This window comes from Mytilus edulis, chromosome 13 (assembly GCF_963676685.1).
Source record: "Mytilus edulis chromosome 13, xbMytEdul2.2, whole genome shotgun sequence".
Lineage (NCBI taxonomy): Eukaryota > Metazoa > Mollusca > Bivalvia > Mytilida > Mytilidae > Mytilus > Mytilus edulis.
Genome location: NC_092356.1, coordinates 58,624,538 through 58,642,991, shown reverse-complemented (window position 1 = coordinate 58,642,991; position 18,454 = coordinate 58,624,538). Strand labels below are relative to the sequence as shown.

Below are 18,454 nucleotides of genomic sequence, written 5' to 3'. Positions count from 1 at the left end.
AATACTGCCTAATGTCGATCTACGCACAAAAACATTTATATTACATGTTTTATTTAAATACTGCCATCAAGCATTATTTATAACAGCATTAATTTAAGTCACATACGAGAATAAACGTGTATGGAAGACTTAACTGGTCTAATGTATTTCTTAAAGCACATTATATAGAATTTAACAACTTCAAACCTCCAAAGTATGTCAAGTTAAAACGAGAATTAGAGCACCTGAGATCGACCCGTGTTTGGTAATGTTCATGTTGATTGGTGTCTAGTTTTATATGTTGTGCTTTGTGTACCATTGTTCAACTGTTTTTTTTCTTTTTTAGCCGTGGCTTTCTCAGTTTATTTTCGACTTATGAGTTTGAATGTCCCTTTGGTATCATTTACATAATTATATAATTAAAACTCATCGACTAAACATACTTAGTACTGTATTCACATACTTAACATGAAGGAAAAAATGAATTTATCCAAAATGTTCCCGTATGAAAGGGCTTTCATTAGGTACAAATTTCCTTTATCGTTGAGCCAACTCGGTGGTTTTATATCATTCTATATGTTGTGTTCTGGGTACAACTGTTTTACGTTGGTCTTTTTTTGTTTTTGGCCTTGACGTTGTCCGTTTCTTACCGATTTCCATTTTGTATCTTCGGCCCCTCTTTTAGATACTTATACTTAATAATTCAAAAATGAACAAACCCACATCTCCTTTATTAACTGTTGTCGCTTTTATTTGTTGGCATACAGTGTTAAAATTATTTCTTGAAGATAAGCAAGAATGCTTGAACGTCCCAATCTGGGCTGGCTACAACATGTAGTGTCAACACATGTTCGTCTTACACACTCGCAATCGCAAGTGTCTTTACAGAATGCACATTCATTAAAAAACTGAGCATATCTCCCAGGCATGGTCGGATTCAGTGTGGCTTTCTTCATCAATTGAATAGATTGGTACGCTGTTAAAAAAAGAATAGTTATTATCATTATTAAAAAGTTAGATGTGTGTTTTAAAACACATTATGTTAAATATGCAGTGTTGACTTTCTTGACTATATATACCATTTTTAAATGTGACACAATGCGACTGCACTTATATTATCAAGATATGTTGCTGTTCTTACTAAGTATATCCCCATACCGGTTGGTCAACCAGGAGACGCCTAATGGCTTCATTTTTATGTTTAGACAACCGATCTCGACTTCTTTTAGCGTATGTGATTTGGGTACTTTTTTTTTACCTTGATAAGTATAATAAGTAGAATTCTTAAGATTAAAGAACTGGTAAATAAAGGCAACAGTAGTATAACGCTGTTCGTAAATCATAAAAAAGCCCTGGTAAAGTACTGTTGCTTCTTATCATCTTGGGTAAAGCACCGATGCCTCTTATTAACAACTAATAAAAGGTTGATTGATTATTTTCACCGTTTTCATTTACGTGTTATTTTTTCTTTCTCAATGTTTTCTCCCACATATTAAAAGGGCCTCGATGGCCAAGTGGTTTAAGTAGTTACTACTGTAACCACTAGCCAGTCAATACTGAGGTTGTGAGTTCGAACCCAACTCATTAAAAGGGCCTCGGTGACCAAGTGATCTAGGTAGTTACTACTGTAACCACTAGCCAGTCAATACTGAGGTTGTGAGTTCGAACCCAACTCATGAGGGTGCACTCGACTCCAATCTTAATTGACTAAGATTGTCAGTTTTCTTATTGAAGGTCGGTTGTTTTCTCCGGGCACTCCGGCTTTCTCTACCAAAATAAACTGGTCACCACGAGCTAGCATAAATGCGGTGCTTAAAAGTGGCGTGAAAACACCAAAAATCCAATCAAATCTCCCACATATTGCATGTATTGGTATACTTGATTATACAGCTACCTTTATGATTATGGCAATGATATGTTATATATGAGTGTGCATATTGTTTGTTGTCGAACATCTTTATTTGGAGGTAGATTCTTTATTTCTCAGATTAAAGCAAACATACGTTGAACTATGAACTTTTAATCATAAGTTTTAGTCAGTAAATTGAAAAATGCAGTTCTTGTTACCCTTATTTTAATGTGGATTTATAATTATTAATGGGATACACGTTTTCATTAATGTCATGGGTAAAAACGAGGTACTGATGTATTATTGATCAACAGGTAATAATTTTTCTAAGGCTTGTAAATCAACTTTTGCAAACCAACGAAATCAAATATCCACGATAGAACTATGAGTCATCAATCCCAAAAAATTGGTAACCACGAAAATCAATGAATCCGCAATATTAATTTCGTTTGAAGGTAAAATGAAGATAATGTAAACAAGAATTACAGAATATTACAAACTTAACTTTTACAATTGATAAATCCACAAATTATGGATACGAAAACTAAATAAAGTTGAAATTTTATTGCAGTCATCTTTAATGGACATTCAAATCTTTAATATTAAAAATACTGCCTTAGGTCGATCTACGCACAAAAACATTTATATTACATGTTTTATTTAAATACTGCCATCAAGTATTATTTATAACAGCATTAATTTAAGTCACATACGAGAATAAACGTGTATGGAAGACTTAACTGGTCTAATGTATTTCTTAAAGCACATTATATAGAATTTAACAACTTCAAACCTCCAAAGTATGTCAAGTTAAAACGAGAATTAGAGCACCTGAGATCGACCCGTTTTTGGTAATGTTCGTGTTGATTGGTGTCTAGTTTTATATGTTGTGCTTTGTGTACCATTGTTCAACTTTTTTTTTCTTTTTTGGCCGTGGCTTTCTCAGTTTATTTTCGACTTATGAGTTTGAATGTCCCTTTGGTATCATTTACATAATTATATAATTAAAACTCATCGACTAAACATACTTAGTACTGTATTCACATACTTAGTACTGTATTCACATACTTAACATGAAGGAAAAAATAAATTTATCCAAAATGTTCCCGTCTGAAAGGGCTTTCATTAGTTACAAATTTCCTTTATCGTTGAGCCAACTCGGTGGTTTTATATCATTCTATATGTTGTGTTCTGGGTACAACTGTTTTACGTTGGTCTTTTTTTGTTTTTGGCCTTGACGTTGTCCGTTTCTTTCCGATTTCCATTTTGTATCTTCGGCCCTTCTTTTAGATACTTATACTTTTAAAATAATTCAAAAATGAACAAACCCACATCTCCTTTATTAACTGTTGTCTCTTTTATTTGTTGGCATACAGTGTTAAAATTATTTCTTGAAGGTAAGCAAGAATGCTTGAACGTCCCAATCTGGGCTGGATACAACATGTAGTGTCAACACAAGTTCGTCTTATACAATCGCAATCGCAAGTGTCTTTACAGAATGCACATTCATTAAAAAACTGAGCATATCTCCCAGGCATGGTCGGATTCAGTGTGGCTTTCTTCATCAATTGAATAGATTGGTACGCTGTTAAAAAAAAGAATAGTTATTATCATTATTAAAAAGTTAGACGTGTGTTTTAAAACACATTATGTTAAATATGCAGTGTTGACTTTCTTGACTATATATATCATTTTTAAATGTGACACAATGCGACAGCACTTATATTATCAAGATATGTTGCTGTTTTTACCGGTTGGTCAACCAGGAGACGCCTAATGGATTATCATGTTTAGACAACCGATCTCGTTGATCTCGTTGATAATTAGCATATATACGGTGCTTAAAAGTGGCGTGAAAACACCAAAAATCAAATCAAATCTCTCACATTCTTGTTACCTTTATGATTATGGCAATGATATGTTATATATGAGTGTGCATATTGTTTGTTGTCGAACAACTTTATTTGAAGGTAGATTATTTATTTCTTTTGAAGGTAAAATGAAAATAATGTAAACAAGAAATATAGAATATTAAAAACTTACTTTTCTTGTCGCAACTTTTACAATTGATAAATCCATAAACTATAGATATGAAAACTAAAAAAAGTTCCAATTTGATTGCAGTCATCTTTAATGGACATGGAAATCTTTAATATTAAAAATACTGCCTAAGGTCTACGCACAAAAACATTTATATTACATGTTTTATTTGAATACTTCCATAAAGCATTGTGTACAACAGCATTAATTTCAGTCACATACGTGTTTATACGTGTATAGAAAACACCATTTGACTGATCTAATGTATTTCTGCGAGCACATTAGATAGAATTTGACAACTTCAGACCTCCAAAGTATGTCAAGTTGAAACAGAATTAGAATAATTTTTATTTTTAGTTTTACATAAGTGTCATAAGTTAATTATGTAAACATATTCATCATTGATACTAGAATTTAAAATGTATAATTGCGTCCGACACGCGTTTCATGAATATGAGCCGACAACATAATGAACTGTTAGAGGCTTATACCTTTTTTGGACATTGTTTAACCTTTTACAGAAATAAGCAAACTAATACAAACGTAGGTTAAGATTTATTTTCATCAGGTGTGTAAACGGTTTTGCTTAAATTTGATCAATATTACCCTTTATTTTGATCCCTTTATACTTTAGCTCAACTTAAACGATAGAAAACAATAAAGTATACAGATGAAGATTGAATTAAAATCGAATCTGTATTAAGATATTATTGATTTTAGTGCAGACAACGAGTTAACGGAAACACATATGATGCCGAGAAACAAACGACAACTAATGACGTAAGGCTCTTAACTTGGGTCAGGCACATGCAAACCCTTTCCTTTCCCGGGACAATTTTAACATACAAAATAAGAACAAACTATGCAAGGAAGGTTAAAAAGGACATAAGACATTGCTAGGGAAATCAACTCGATGAAGAATTACTATTCGAGTACTCGTTTGCTTTACCGGGGGGCAATACTCAAAACTAGAAAAAGGTAGCAACAATTAATAGTTGATTCAGGGGAAGTATTTAAACAATGACAGTTGTTAAGTCACCCAATCTTATATTTTCAGCGTCAGTTTCCATGCCCCAAATCTTCACAACAATGCTCAACTTTATCTGGATCAATTACATGAATAAGAAAAAAGGTAAAACACTTTGTAAATTCACACAAACCGGAGATAAAAATGACAGACACTGACAATTTCTTAAATGCATTTCAAACATGGTGTTTAAAGTAAAAAAAACCAAACATTAACAATTAACCACCAACAAATTTGGAAAATTGAAAGTCATTCCTACATAATATTTTAATAAATTCGGCAAACCAAGTCTTTTATCTTACCTCCTATACATTTCTAGGAATATGATTGGTTAAAAGCGTCCGCGTGGAGACCGTGTATATTCCATATCAGGTTAGTAAGGGGCGGGGCTCATTTCAATACACGATAAGTAGTGGAGTAACGACTTTGGCACTAGTTGATTAATTAAATGCATTGAAAGTTCTGTTTAATATTGTTATACCGATGGTTATTCAATCTAAATTGTTATTGTTGACTTTTTTTGTGCAGACCAAAGGAAGTACTAATTAAATTAAACACTTGAACATTTTAATATAAAAATAAGAAGATGTGATATGATTGCAAATGAGACAACTCTAGTCTAAAAATAAAGATAGTCAGTCAGATAAATTCGTTAAATAGTGTGCTAGTGACCTAATACGATATACACGGGGGTCAGTTAATTCCATATGGGGTTCGAGCTTCACTTTCAACCCATATGGAATTTACCGACCCAGTATGTATCGTATTAGGTCATTAGCACACCATGTAACTAATAATATTATGTTAAAGTATGTTAATTGACATGCATACTAATATAATTACACAAGTCACTATTATAGATAATCTACTTACTTACTTACTTACTTACTTACTGACATAGAAGTTATTGAAGTTATTGTACAAATCATGGTTCATCATCATGCAGATATCAAGCAAATTCCCTTAGATAATAATCATATGTTGTGTATGTACTTTGTCAAACATACTTATAGACACAAACTCAACACTTGGATTTTAATATTATTTTTATGCCCCACTTACGATAGTAGAGGGGCATTATGTTTTCTGATCTGTGCACTCGTTCGTTCGTTCGTCCGTCCGTTCGTTCGTCCGTCCGTTCGTTCGTCCGTCTGTCCCGCTTCAAGTTAAAGTTTTTGGTCGAGGTAGTTTTTGATGAAGTTGAAGTCCAATCAACTTAAAACTTAGTACACATGTTCCCTATGATGTGATCTTTCTAATCTCAATGCCAAATTAGAGTTTTTACCCCAATGTCACGGTCCATTGAACATAGAAAATGTTAGTGCCAGTGGGGCATCCGTGTACTGTTTTTTTTCATAAATTCCGGGCAACTAGCTACGAGATATATAAAAAATATAATATATTATTGTTTTTGCTCAATCATTAATGAATGTAAAGTTGAAAGTGACATAAAGGTAAATCATTTGATTGACTCATTCGATCCGCAAACAATGATTCTTATACAGGTAAAACGATGATAAACATTTATTTCCATCTATAATATGAATTAAATAGACCTAGAAGAATCTAACAGCACGAGTTTGCATAATCTATTTATATCTATATTTATGTTCACATCGCTTATATGGTTATTGGTTGATTTTAGAGGTCGACTCGATAATTAATTAGATGGCGTCTAGACTAAAATACACACGAAATGAAGCCACTAATTTATGTCTGTGCCCTGTTAAGACTTTATTTTAGACTTATTAGTTTGGATAATTGTTTTACATTGTTATAAATCAAATATGAGAATTTGATTAAAATCGGTGAACATGAATTTGACAGCTAGTGCCCCTTTAGGTTAAAAATGATATGACCTTTTTTCAAATTTTAAAAGAAAAATGCACACACTGACATTTCTTGCATGACTAATTGATCATAATTGCATTTATTCTGAAATCAATCGTCAAGTTTTTACTACAAGTAGTACACAAATTAAACATTAACAATGATCCATGTAAATGAGGTCAAGGTCAGATGATTACATTTCAATCATTTTGAAATGCAGTTGGCTATGCAACACTGTTGTTACATGAACATTTACGGGATAATTATTGAAAAGTGAGTGATACCTTGCATGGTGACAGTATTGTAAACGTTAAACATACAAGACAACCATTTTATTCAATTTTTTTTATCTATCTTTATTCGTAATGGAAAGGTTTCGTCTTCAACACCTTTGACTTCCCAGGACCTTAAAAGAAATAATCAAGTTTTAAGTGATCATCTAATTCTATTTGTACTTAATAGTAAAATATATAAAATAGGCCCAAAAATGATAAAAAGTAAGATTCAAAATTAAATTTCTAGTATCAGTAATAAGGAAATTACTTAATCCGTTTGTGTGAGTGAGTGATAAAGAATTTTTACTTCTGAAAAGTTCATACTAGTAAATTTATTTTTACCACAATTAATGAGAGATAATTATAAATTACGACATATCAGTCATACCCGTAGCCAAAAAAAAGGTGGTGGGGGTTCGTACAAACCACCCTTGAAAACAAATAAGCACTGTTAAAGTCAACGTTCTGTTTGAATTGTGACTGTTAAAGTTGAGGTCGTGAGTCCAAATAACGAATAAAATTGCAGGCTACGGGCCAACAGTATAGCATATAATATCAAAGTGATGTATTTTTTATTTTAATATTTGTATTTCAGGTATTATATATTGATAATATGCTTATAATTATAATGTTTTGATTGCACATATAATTATATGCTTGTATTTTGTTAACTGTTAAGTATGATACTACAGATTTGTATGTGACTGTAAACCTCATTAGTGCATATTTTACTTGAAAGACAGAGACATTTATTTTGTCATAATTTGATAGAGAAATTGAAATGGTTTATTATTGACTTTAAAATAACTGATATCTATATCAATAATTAGGAAACAAATATAGATTCTATCACTGCATCAAGTGTGATACGATATTTATCCATTTGAGTCATATTTAAAATGCGAGACTCGCCAAGCATTTTAAATATTTGAAATTTAACTGTAAAGGTTTGGTTGTGGAATGATTTTTAGACTTTATGCAGATAATCACAATCCTTTATTTCAAATGATCCACAAAAAGATGTGTGGCGTCATCAGGCATGGTCCAGCGTTTTCATGACGCCACAATGGAAATTGCGGAGGACTGCAGGAAAATTTGATGTCAACAGACATGAACGAATGTTAACCAATGAAAAACTTTGATCAAACGAACCACACGTTGATTGAAAAAAAAAATCAACAGGTCAAAAATAAGTAATCAAGTAAGAATTAAATAATTCCACAGTATTTTGGATGAAGAATCAAAACGTGTATAAACATGTAAAGTTATGTTTTTCTTTACAAAGAAAAGCAAAGAAGTTTTCCGGATCTATAAGTTTTTTTTGTATAAGTGTGCTCTGTCGTAACAACTTTCGACATTAAGCACACTTCCGAGAAACTATGAGAACAATTTTAAGTCACATCTGCTAAAATGGTTTGGAACGGTAGCATAATACCATGGCAACAAAATAAAAACACCAAAGTTGCACTCTGCCGTAAAACTTTCAAGTATATAGCAAAAGTCTTTGTAAATCATAAAACTCTGACATTAGCGGGACGGGTCATTGCTTTTTGAACGGGATACCTAAGATTTACAGATGCTGTGACTTTTTTATATGAGCAAACTCTACAACATTGATATACTCTTGTAGCACAATACTAGGGCAACAAATCTATAATAGTAGAAGTATGATTTGTTGTAACAACCTTCGGCATTTAGCACACTCCCGAGAAACTATGAGAAAAATGTTAAGTCGCATCCGCTTAATCGAAAGTATGTGGTATGAACACAATATTTATGCGACCCTCCAAAAATGGCTATGGAACGGTAGTATAATACAACGACAAAAAATTTAAAACAACACCAAAGTTGTGTTCATGCCGTTAAGTACAACGTTCCAGTATTTAGCAATAGTACGAGATAATGATAAAACTGGCTGACGTTAAACTGGTCCGCCATTCCATATAAGGCTTCGCACGTCAGTGCAGCGATAAGTGAACACAACAGGGAATGAATTTACTCTGACGTTAGCCGGACGTGTCATTGTTAGCAACGTTTTCGAACCACACATTGATTGAAAAAAAAAATCAACCGGTAAAAAAATATAAATCAAGGAAGAATTAAACAGGTCGAGACCTCTAGCTTTTCTGACGTCATAATATACTTGCATAGTAATTACCCAAACACAACGCCAATATCGCCTTGAAAAATTGACTCAATAAACTACAATGCAGAGAAGTATATTTTCGTATAAGATAACAAAAAAATACGAGTCAATTAACAATTTTGGTCATGTTGAATTATTTGTATATATTACTTGCTGAACAATTTCGCTGTTTACATTTTAATTATTTAATATTCAAGATAATAACCAAAAGCTGCAAAATGTCCTCATAATTACCATTTCAGGGGTAGTAACCCTAAAACAAGTTGTCTGATGCGTCTTAAAATTTAAGGGCAGATACATCTAGACATAATGATTTTTTTTTGTATCCTTGTCAGATTATATGCTATAAATGCTTTCGTTTCAGAGATATCAGCAAAACGACATCCCCCTGTTCCACACATTGTTCTCTTTTTAGCTATAGCGGCCATCTTAGTTGATGGGCGGGGTCATTTGATACATTTCTACAATCAGATACTTTTAATAAAGGCCAAGTTTGGTTTGTTTAGTTGTTTAGGCTCACTAGTTTCAGAGAAATTTTTGCAGAATACTACATAAATTTACGAAAAATTGTAAAAAAATACTTTATAGGGCAATAACTCATTATGGAGTCAATCGACAATTTTGGTCATTTTGACTTATTTGTATATCTTACTTTGCTGAACATTTTTGGAGTGTACAGTTTATGTCTACCTTATATAATATGCAAGATAATAACCCACAACTTCAAAATTTCTTTCAAATTACCAATTCAGGAGGAGCAAGGCAAAAAACGGGTTGTTTTCAGTGCAGATAGTTCTGGACCTAATTAATTGTTTTATTCTTTTAAGATTTGCTCTGATTGCTGAATTTCAGAGATATACGCTAAAAGAGACATTTTATCCCCATGTTCTATTTCTACTTGTTTGGCTTTATAACTATTTTGATCTGATGAGTCTTATGTAGACGAAACGGGCGTCTGGCGTATTAAATTATAATCATGGTACCTTTGATGGTAACTATTTACACCACTGCGTCGATGCCACTGCTGGTGGACGTTTCGTCCCCGAGGGTATCGCCAGCCCAGTAGTCATCACTTCGGTATTGACAGGAATATCAATTATATGGTCATTTTTATAAATTTCCTGTTACAAAACTTTGAATTATTCGAAACACTAAGGAATTTCTTATCCCAGGAATAGATTACCTTAGCCGTTTTTGGCACAACTTTTTGGAATTTTTGGTCCTCAATGCTCTTCAACTTTGTACTTGTTTGGCTTTATAACTATTTTGATCTGAGCGTCACTGATGAGTCTTATGCAGACGAAACGCGCGTCTGGCGTCTTAAATTATAATCATGGTACCTTTGATAACTATTTAGCCATTGCGGTCATCGGATACATTCTTAAAACTAGATACCCAAATGACTATTTGGGCTAAGTATGATTTAACATGGCCCAGAATATTAAAAGTTGACGACGACGGACGACAGATGCTAATTGATGAGAAAAGCTCGCTTAGACCTTTGGGCCAGGTGAGATTAAAAAGTAAAAAGGCAAAACTAACGGACAAAATTCAAACCGGATCGAAAGCAACGTACACTGAGCAAAAATGTTGAACAAACAGCAAAATTATCGGACAAAAAGCAAAAGCGGACATAAAGCAAATCCTGTACCGAAAGCACCGTATCAATCTTTAAAAAAAGAGAACTAACACAAAAATGCTAGTTATTAAATTTCAAAAACGACTCCGGATATATATAGCTACTTTCATCAGAGACTGCAAAGATATGCTTCAATTAAAAATGAGATATGATCGGTATAATTCTAAAATTTAAAAGGTGAAGACAGTTAATATGTTACAACAACTACTACGTGGAAATAAATTCCAAATAAACAACACTGACCGATCTAAAATGATATTATATTTCAAACTTGACAACGGTAACTTGAAGAAATTACAAAAAAGAGATTGCCTATGTCAACATCCCAAATGATTAGCAGTTTACTAATGGTTAAAATGATAATAATTATTATAGTAAATGACAAAGGTTAAATAATTTAACTTGACTGCGTGATAATGTGTAGTTATATGTAAATAGGGGGAATGAAACATTTCTGTCTAGCTAAAATATAAGATTCACAACTTGGTTTTGTGTTGCATGTGGAATTTCAAAAATCTTATCTTTTTTAAAAGCATCTTCTATAACGAGGGAAAATTAACATTTAGATTTCATGTACACTAAAACAGGTATTGTTGTTACCACCTCACTGTCATTGTTGGTTTGATTGCTAATCTGTTCACGATTGTCTATAGTTGTAACACGCACAATTAAGTAAATCAAGATTACATATGAACATTTATAATCAGACAATTCATTGTCCTTGACCTTACACGCCGTTTACACTACCACCACACTCCATCCAACCCCTTCAAACGTAAACCAAAATATGCAATTCTAACAATTGAGAAAAACAATCAACTTGACAAGAAGCACATATTACACTGTGTCCACCAGTATTTCAATAACAGCAACATACAATATATGTATCGCAATTTTTATAAAATTTTCCTTTGATCTTTCTGACTGATAATTTTCATTCTCAGTACAGTGGAGTGATATGAAAAAATATCGCTAGAAACCAAGGGAGCACGTGCCGTTGTTAATAAAATTTAACATGAAATTGACAACGTCGTCATAGGTAAAGTAGTGATAAACAGATTATCATTGGTCATCTGAACTCGATTGCTTTTCTCACTTTTGCCGTACCGGCTCAGGCGAGAAAATCATTCTCGTTGAGATGACAAAAGATAATCTAGAAATATTGTAATGATAAGCAAAACAATAACTGAAACATTAAAAATATGATAAGAATGCACATTTGTTTTCATGTGAAATATTCAACAATAGCAGACTATAATAAGTATTCTAACATGATGTCCTTCCAACGCTTTGGCTTTTCTACCTCAGGCATAGATTACCTTAGCTGTATTTGGCAAAACTTTTAGGAATTTTGGTCCTCAATGCTCTTCAATTCATACTTCATTTGGATTCGAGCGTCACTGATGAGTCTTTTGTAGACGAAACGCGCGTCTGGCGTATATACAAAATTTAGTCCTGGTATCTATGATGAGTTTATTTTGAGTACACACCCGTGGTAAAATATGAATATATTGTTTTAGCTTATCCGATTGTACTCCCACGTCAAGTGCTTTTTTTATGAATGAGCTAACCGACGTCAGTGAATTATGACGTCAGAATATAAGCATTATATGGGAAAATACACGCTTGTGAAACCGAAAATCATCCCAACAAGGAAACGTAATCAAACTATGCTAAAATGTATTATAAGCGATTTTTTGTTATACATATAAGACATATAAATAAATTATTATGTAAATTCATCCAAAACTATCTAAATTCGTTATTGTAAATTGATTAAGCGTGTAATTAATTCAGTTTGCTCCGTTCTTTTACATTTAATAGTGCGTTTATAAATTATTGGAACTGCAAATATTTCCCCTCACCTAGAGCTTTTCGATCCAAAAGCATTGCCGTATTTGTCCTTTTAGAATCGAAATATCTCATGGGGGCTGGAAATATATCTCTCAGGGTAAAATATTTGTCATAAAGGGCCAACCCGTGGTAAAATCAATATATTCAAGCCCACCTGAATTTTTTCTTAAATATATAGAAATTTTGATTGTTGTAAAATTAACAAAAGTCACAAATACAAAAATTGATTAACCGAGGAATATTTTGACGGGAACAAGACGAAGATTGGGACTTATCTGGCCCTGATAATTAAAAAAAAATAATGAAACATAGCCTTTATGCCCAATGGACTATTTGTCACATCTTTATTTAGGTACAAACGTTCAACATCTGATTATTAAAATCCGAAATACTTCAAATAATGTTTGCGATAATAGGCATTTTGGCAGGAAAACGTAACTCAATATTAGCCTCTGAAAAATCTACATATCAACTAAAGAAAAAAGTAAAGTCACAAAATACTAAACTCCGAGGAAAATTCAGAACATAAAATGCCTAATCAAATGGAATAATTAAAAGCTCAAACACATCAAACGAATGGATAACGGATAACAACTGTGTCATATTCAACAAAAACCAAAAAAGTGTTGAAAATGAATGTTAATTCGATATTAGATTTTAATATAAACAACAAAACCGTCTGTGTGTACTTGGAAATCAATGTATGTATGAATTAATTAAGGCGGACCTGTAGAAAATGACAGACTATAAATTTACAGCATATAATTTCCCCGAAATAATACTCAACATAAGCGTCATGACAAGTTCGGCTAGTAGGTTGAGTCGAGTCTCCGGAACTGCCGAGATCCCATCAATTTTGAAAATGCTTTTTTTTTTACAGAGCACGTTAATACATATTTAAGAATTACGAAAAATTTCCAATAAATTAACTTCAATCTATTCTTCGACAGTGACCAACTGTCATGGTGATTTAACTTAAAATTTATATATGGTAATCAGAGCATTCAGTTCAAATTTAAAAAAAAAAAGAAAACATATATTTTTATCAAAAAAGTATATTTGAACATGTTTTGTTTTACAGATAAAATTGAGAATGGAAATGGGGAATGTGCCAAAGAGACAACAACCCGACCATAGAAAAAAACAACAGCAGAAGGTCACCAACAGGTCTTCAATGTAGCGAGAAATTCCCGCACCCGCACGTCAATAAATATTAAAGAATTACGAAAAATTTCCAATAAATTAACTTTATCAAAAAAGTATATTAAATATGAAATATTTTTACACTTGAAAGCATGTATTTTATAGTAGTTCTCAAACTAAAGAGCTGAAATTATTAGCCTGTAACAAAATCTATCTGATCAAGCTCATGTTTGTATTTATCTACAAACACATCACCATCACCAAAACACAATTGTGTCATGAATCCATCTATGTAATTTGTTTTATATGCACATAGACCAAGGTGAGCGACACAGGCTCTTTTGAGCCTCTAGTTTTTAATTGAACAGATTTTGTTATCAAGAAATTTACTTAAAGGTGGATAAATCCTTTTTTCAAATTTTATTTTTTGGTCGTAAAACCAATAAATCACAATTTTCCGCTGTCAGATTTGACCTAAATGCTTTGGTTACAAAGTTATAAGCCAAAATCTACATTTTACCCTTATGTTATATTTTTAGCCATGTCGGCCATCTGGGTTTGGTTGGCTGGGTCGTCGAACATATTTGTAAAACTAGATTCCCTAATGATGATTGTGGCTAAGTTTGATTAAATTTGGCCAAGTATTTTCAGAGGAGAAGATTTTTGTAGAAGATTACAAAAATTAATAAAAAGGGCAATAACTCTTTAAGGTGTCAGCTGATCATTTTGGTCATTTGACCTATTTGTAGATCTGACTTTGCTGAACATTATTGCTGATTACAGTTTATCTCTATCTATAAAAAATATTCAAGATAATAACAAAAAAATGGCAAAATTTCCTAAAAATTACCAATTCAGGGGCATCAACCCAACAACTGATTGTCTGATTCATCTGAAAATATAAAGGCATATATATTTTCACTTTACAAACAATTTTACTCCATGTCGGATTTGCTCTAAATGCTTTGGTTTCAGAGTTATAAGCCAAATTCTACATTTTACCCCTATGTTACATTTTTAGCCATGGTGGCCATCTTGGTTGGTTGGCCGGGTCACCGGACACATTTCTTAAACTAGACACCCCAATGATGATTGTGGCCAAGTTTGGTTAAGTTTGGCCCAGTAGTTTCAGAGGAGAAGATTTTTGTGAAAGTTAACGACGACGAACGATGGACGCCAAGTGATGAGAAAAAAAAAGTAATGAGAGTTATCATTGTAATACAGTCTGGTTCAATATGGTATTTAATAAATTTGTCTTCGTCATACAATTTCGTTCTGAAATATATAAAGTATTTGTAACTGGACTATAAGAAAGCATTACTCAATCATAATACTTGATACATTTATAATTTCCATAAACGGCAGCGTAGAATTAACCGCTTGGCGAAGGGTGTCTAATAAATAAAAAAAAAAACAATAGTAGTATACCGCTGTTCGAAAGTCATAAATCGATTTAGAAAAAAAAAATCAGGATTACAAACTTTAGTTGGTACCTAACACTACATGGAGATAACTCTATAAAGTCAGCTAAACGTTTTAATTACTTTGTGTTGTAAAAGGAATATTAAGCTTCTCAATGATCAAAATTGGAGTTTGACAAATTGCTATATGACCAGTGTAATTTTTCTGACAAAACGGTTATTTTTGTTAAAGTGTCAAAATAAATACTTTGACAAAATTTTATGAAAATTAAACGAGCCAAATTATAATTAAAAAGCTGAATAAATATGTGAAAACATATGCTACATCAGACCAAATGTTAAAACAATACCTGAGCTACATATATAACCTTGCAGATAAAGCCTCAAACATCATTGTATTTTAAGTTCATATTACATAAATAAGATAAGACACATGTATCGTCTTTGGCCATTCGTTTTTTTTTAATGCAACAAAGCATGACACATTCTTCCTTGTGTCTCTTAGTTTGAAATGCGGAATACTTGAGTAAAAGGTAGAAAGTCAAAAGTTTTAATACTATTGCAAGAGAAGTGACTTAGATGGTTTGTTCTTTAGCAGATCTTAAATGTTCTTTAAAATATAAAAAAGAAAAGAAAAAGGAACATGTTAGACGTGTAATATGCTAATCACGGCTCCTCATTTACTAATTACTTAACATGAAAAATTTATCATACTCAATCTTTTGAGCATCTGGACTGTTCCATGGACAATGTCATTTTCGGAATTGAATGTACTTTTTGTGAACCACTTTATGTTGGTGAAACTCGACAAACTTTGCGTAAAATTATGCATCAACACAGTTCTGATAATAAAGAGCCGAAATTAAGGGTTCTTTATAACCATTTTTATAAACCGGACCATGACCCCTCTTTGCCTATGAAAGTACGCATCATCGAGAAATAGACATAATAAATAAAATAGTCAAATATGGGTACAGCAGTCTTCACTGTGTTACAATTTTAAAAGGAACAATTTTACAAAAAAGCACAAAAACATCTATCAAATTAAAAACACATTTATTGCTTCGCGTGTCTGACGTCAGAATATTTATAAGTCACATAGGAAATTTTTCTGTCGTTCAATGTTTATACAAATCAATTTTATAATTTCACATGGGGAATGTTGGCATACAGGGTTAAGTAATCAAAAGTATGTTACAATTAATTTCAGAAATAGACCGAGATCTGAAATCGTCCAGAAGTTCTTTAGAATTTCTAAAAATTCTCAAATGGTTAATGCCACTACGCGATTAAAATAATTTTGTTGTTTGTCGTTCAACATATTTTCTAATTTATAATAGAATATAACATATTGACATATGATAGAATAATAACATAGTGACGGGATCTTTTAAAGTACAGAGTCACGTTATAAGAACCAAAGAAACACAAACATACTGACGGGAGGTATAAGTACCGAGCCACGTAAAATGGATATCACAGAAAACAATCCAAACAGTAAAAGTAATAGTAATATTAATAAAAGAACAAAGACAAATGAAAGAACAATATAACACGTTGTTAATATGATTAACAACGTCAGTGCGCGGAATCTATACACCAAGACCATCATGTATTATTTGTGAAGTTGATACGGAATATTTATCAACAAGGTCTTCGTACCTTCAGATGAACTTTTTTAGGAAAAGGACTAGAAGTTCTTTGACATACCCCTGCAGGTTCATCAACTTTCTTCTCAGAAACTTGTGACGTTTTACAAAGTCTGAGTAGGAGCTGCAAGCTATTGAATATCTTATAAGTTAGGAAATGTATATCCCATATGCAGGTGAAGTTGGTATATTGCTACTAAGGTGGGGGAAATTTATAATTTCAAAATTTAAATTGTCCTGTTTGTCATAGATTCTGGTACTGAGATGACTGTGTATGTCAAATTCGAGATACAAGTCTAAAAATGAGGCGGAGGAAGCCGTGTCTGTTGTTTCTTTAATTTCTAGTTCTGGGGATATATAAATGGAACCCAATCAGCAAAGTGCGGGCGTTATGGAAAGAACATCATCAATATATCTGAAAGTGAAATTAAATAATCTGGCTTCTTTGATCTTCTTGTTTTTGACAAGTTTCTAAAGGAACTCCGATTCATATGAAAATAAGAAGAGGTCGGCAAGGAGAGGCGCACACTTCGTTCCCATAGGAATGCCGACAATTTGTTGAAAAAGTCTACCTCCAAATTCAACAAATCTGTTGTCGATAAAAAAACTCAGGAAATATATATTGAGGATGTTCTTAAAATTAACAATCTAAGGTTTCATTAATATATCCTCCACAACTATAAATTAACACAGCTTCATATGCCTCATTTTTAGAATTATACCTCATATTCGACATTAGCGATCATTTAAGTATCATAATTTATGACATGTCAAAATTAATTTTAAAATTATCAATTTCATCCACCTTAGTAGCAATATACCAAATTCACCTGCATCTGGGATATACATTGCCCAACTTATTCGGTATACTAGAGCTTGTAACTGCTACTCAGACTATTTAAAACGTCACCAGTGTCTGAGCAGAAGGTTGATGAACCAGGGGTATGTCAAAAAGGTTCATATGAGAATTATATTACCTTATTGATAAATATTCTGTTTCAACTTTACAAATAATACAGGATGGTCTTGAAGTGTAGAGTCTAGGTATTTACGTTGTTTATCATCTTAATAAGGTATTCTTTTCTTTGTCTTTGTGAATATTACTTTTACGGGTTAGTCAATTTTTTTGTTATGTTCATTTGATGTGGCTCGCTATTTATACATCCCGTCATTGTACGGTTGTGAATTTTTGTATTGTCTTTCGTTTTTTTTTGTGTGTGCAGTGTCTGTATGCCGTATTGTGTTTCTTTGTTGAAATATTTGTTTTTTACAGTGATTAAGATTATACCTCAATGACCCCTTTTTTTGGACATTTACTCCTAATATATCTATTTGATTTGTTCACACATGGTTGTCAATATAATGGCATTGTATGCGACTGTCACACAAGTGATAGATTTTGCCAGCTATAGGTCTAGCAATAAAAACCATTTTAAACACATGAAAATACCTGTACCAAGATGGAATATGACAGATGTTATCCATTCGTTTGATGTGTTTGTCATGAGCTTTTTATTTTGCCATTTGATTAGGGACTTTCCGTTTTAAATTTTCCTCAGAGCTCGGTATTTTTGTCATTTTACTTTATAATATCCGCATCTG

At 32.4% G+C, this 18,454-nt stretch overlaps 1 long non-coding RNA gene across 1 annotated transcript; it reads right to left on the bottom strand.

The window, feature by feature from the left end:
* Positions 1 to 3,149: 3,149 nt before the first annotated feature.
* Positions 3,150 to 4,169, bottom strand: LOC139501090 (uncharacterized). Its single transcript, XR_011658456.1, has 2 exons — positions 3,872 to 4,169; positions 3,150 to 3,413 (listed from the first exon to the last, which is right to left on the bottom strand). It is a non-coding gene; the product is annotated as an uncharacterized lncRNA (long non-coding RNA).
* Between the last annotated feature and the right edge of the window lie 14,285 nt (positions 4,170 to 18,454).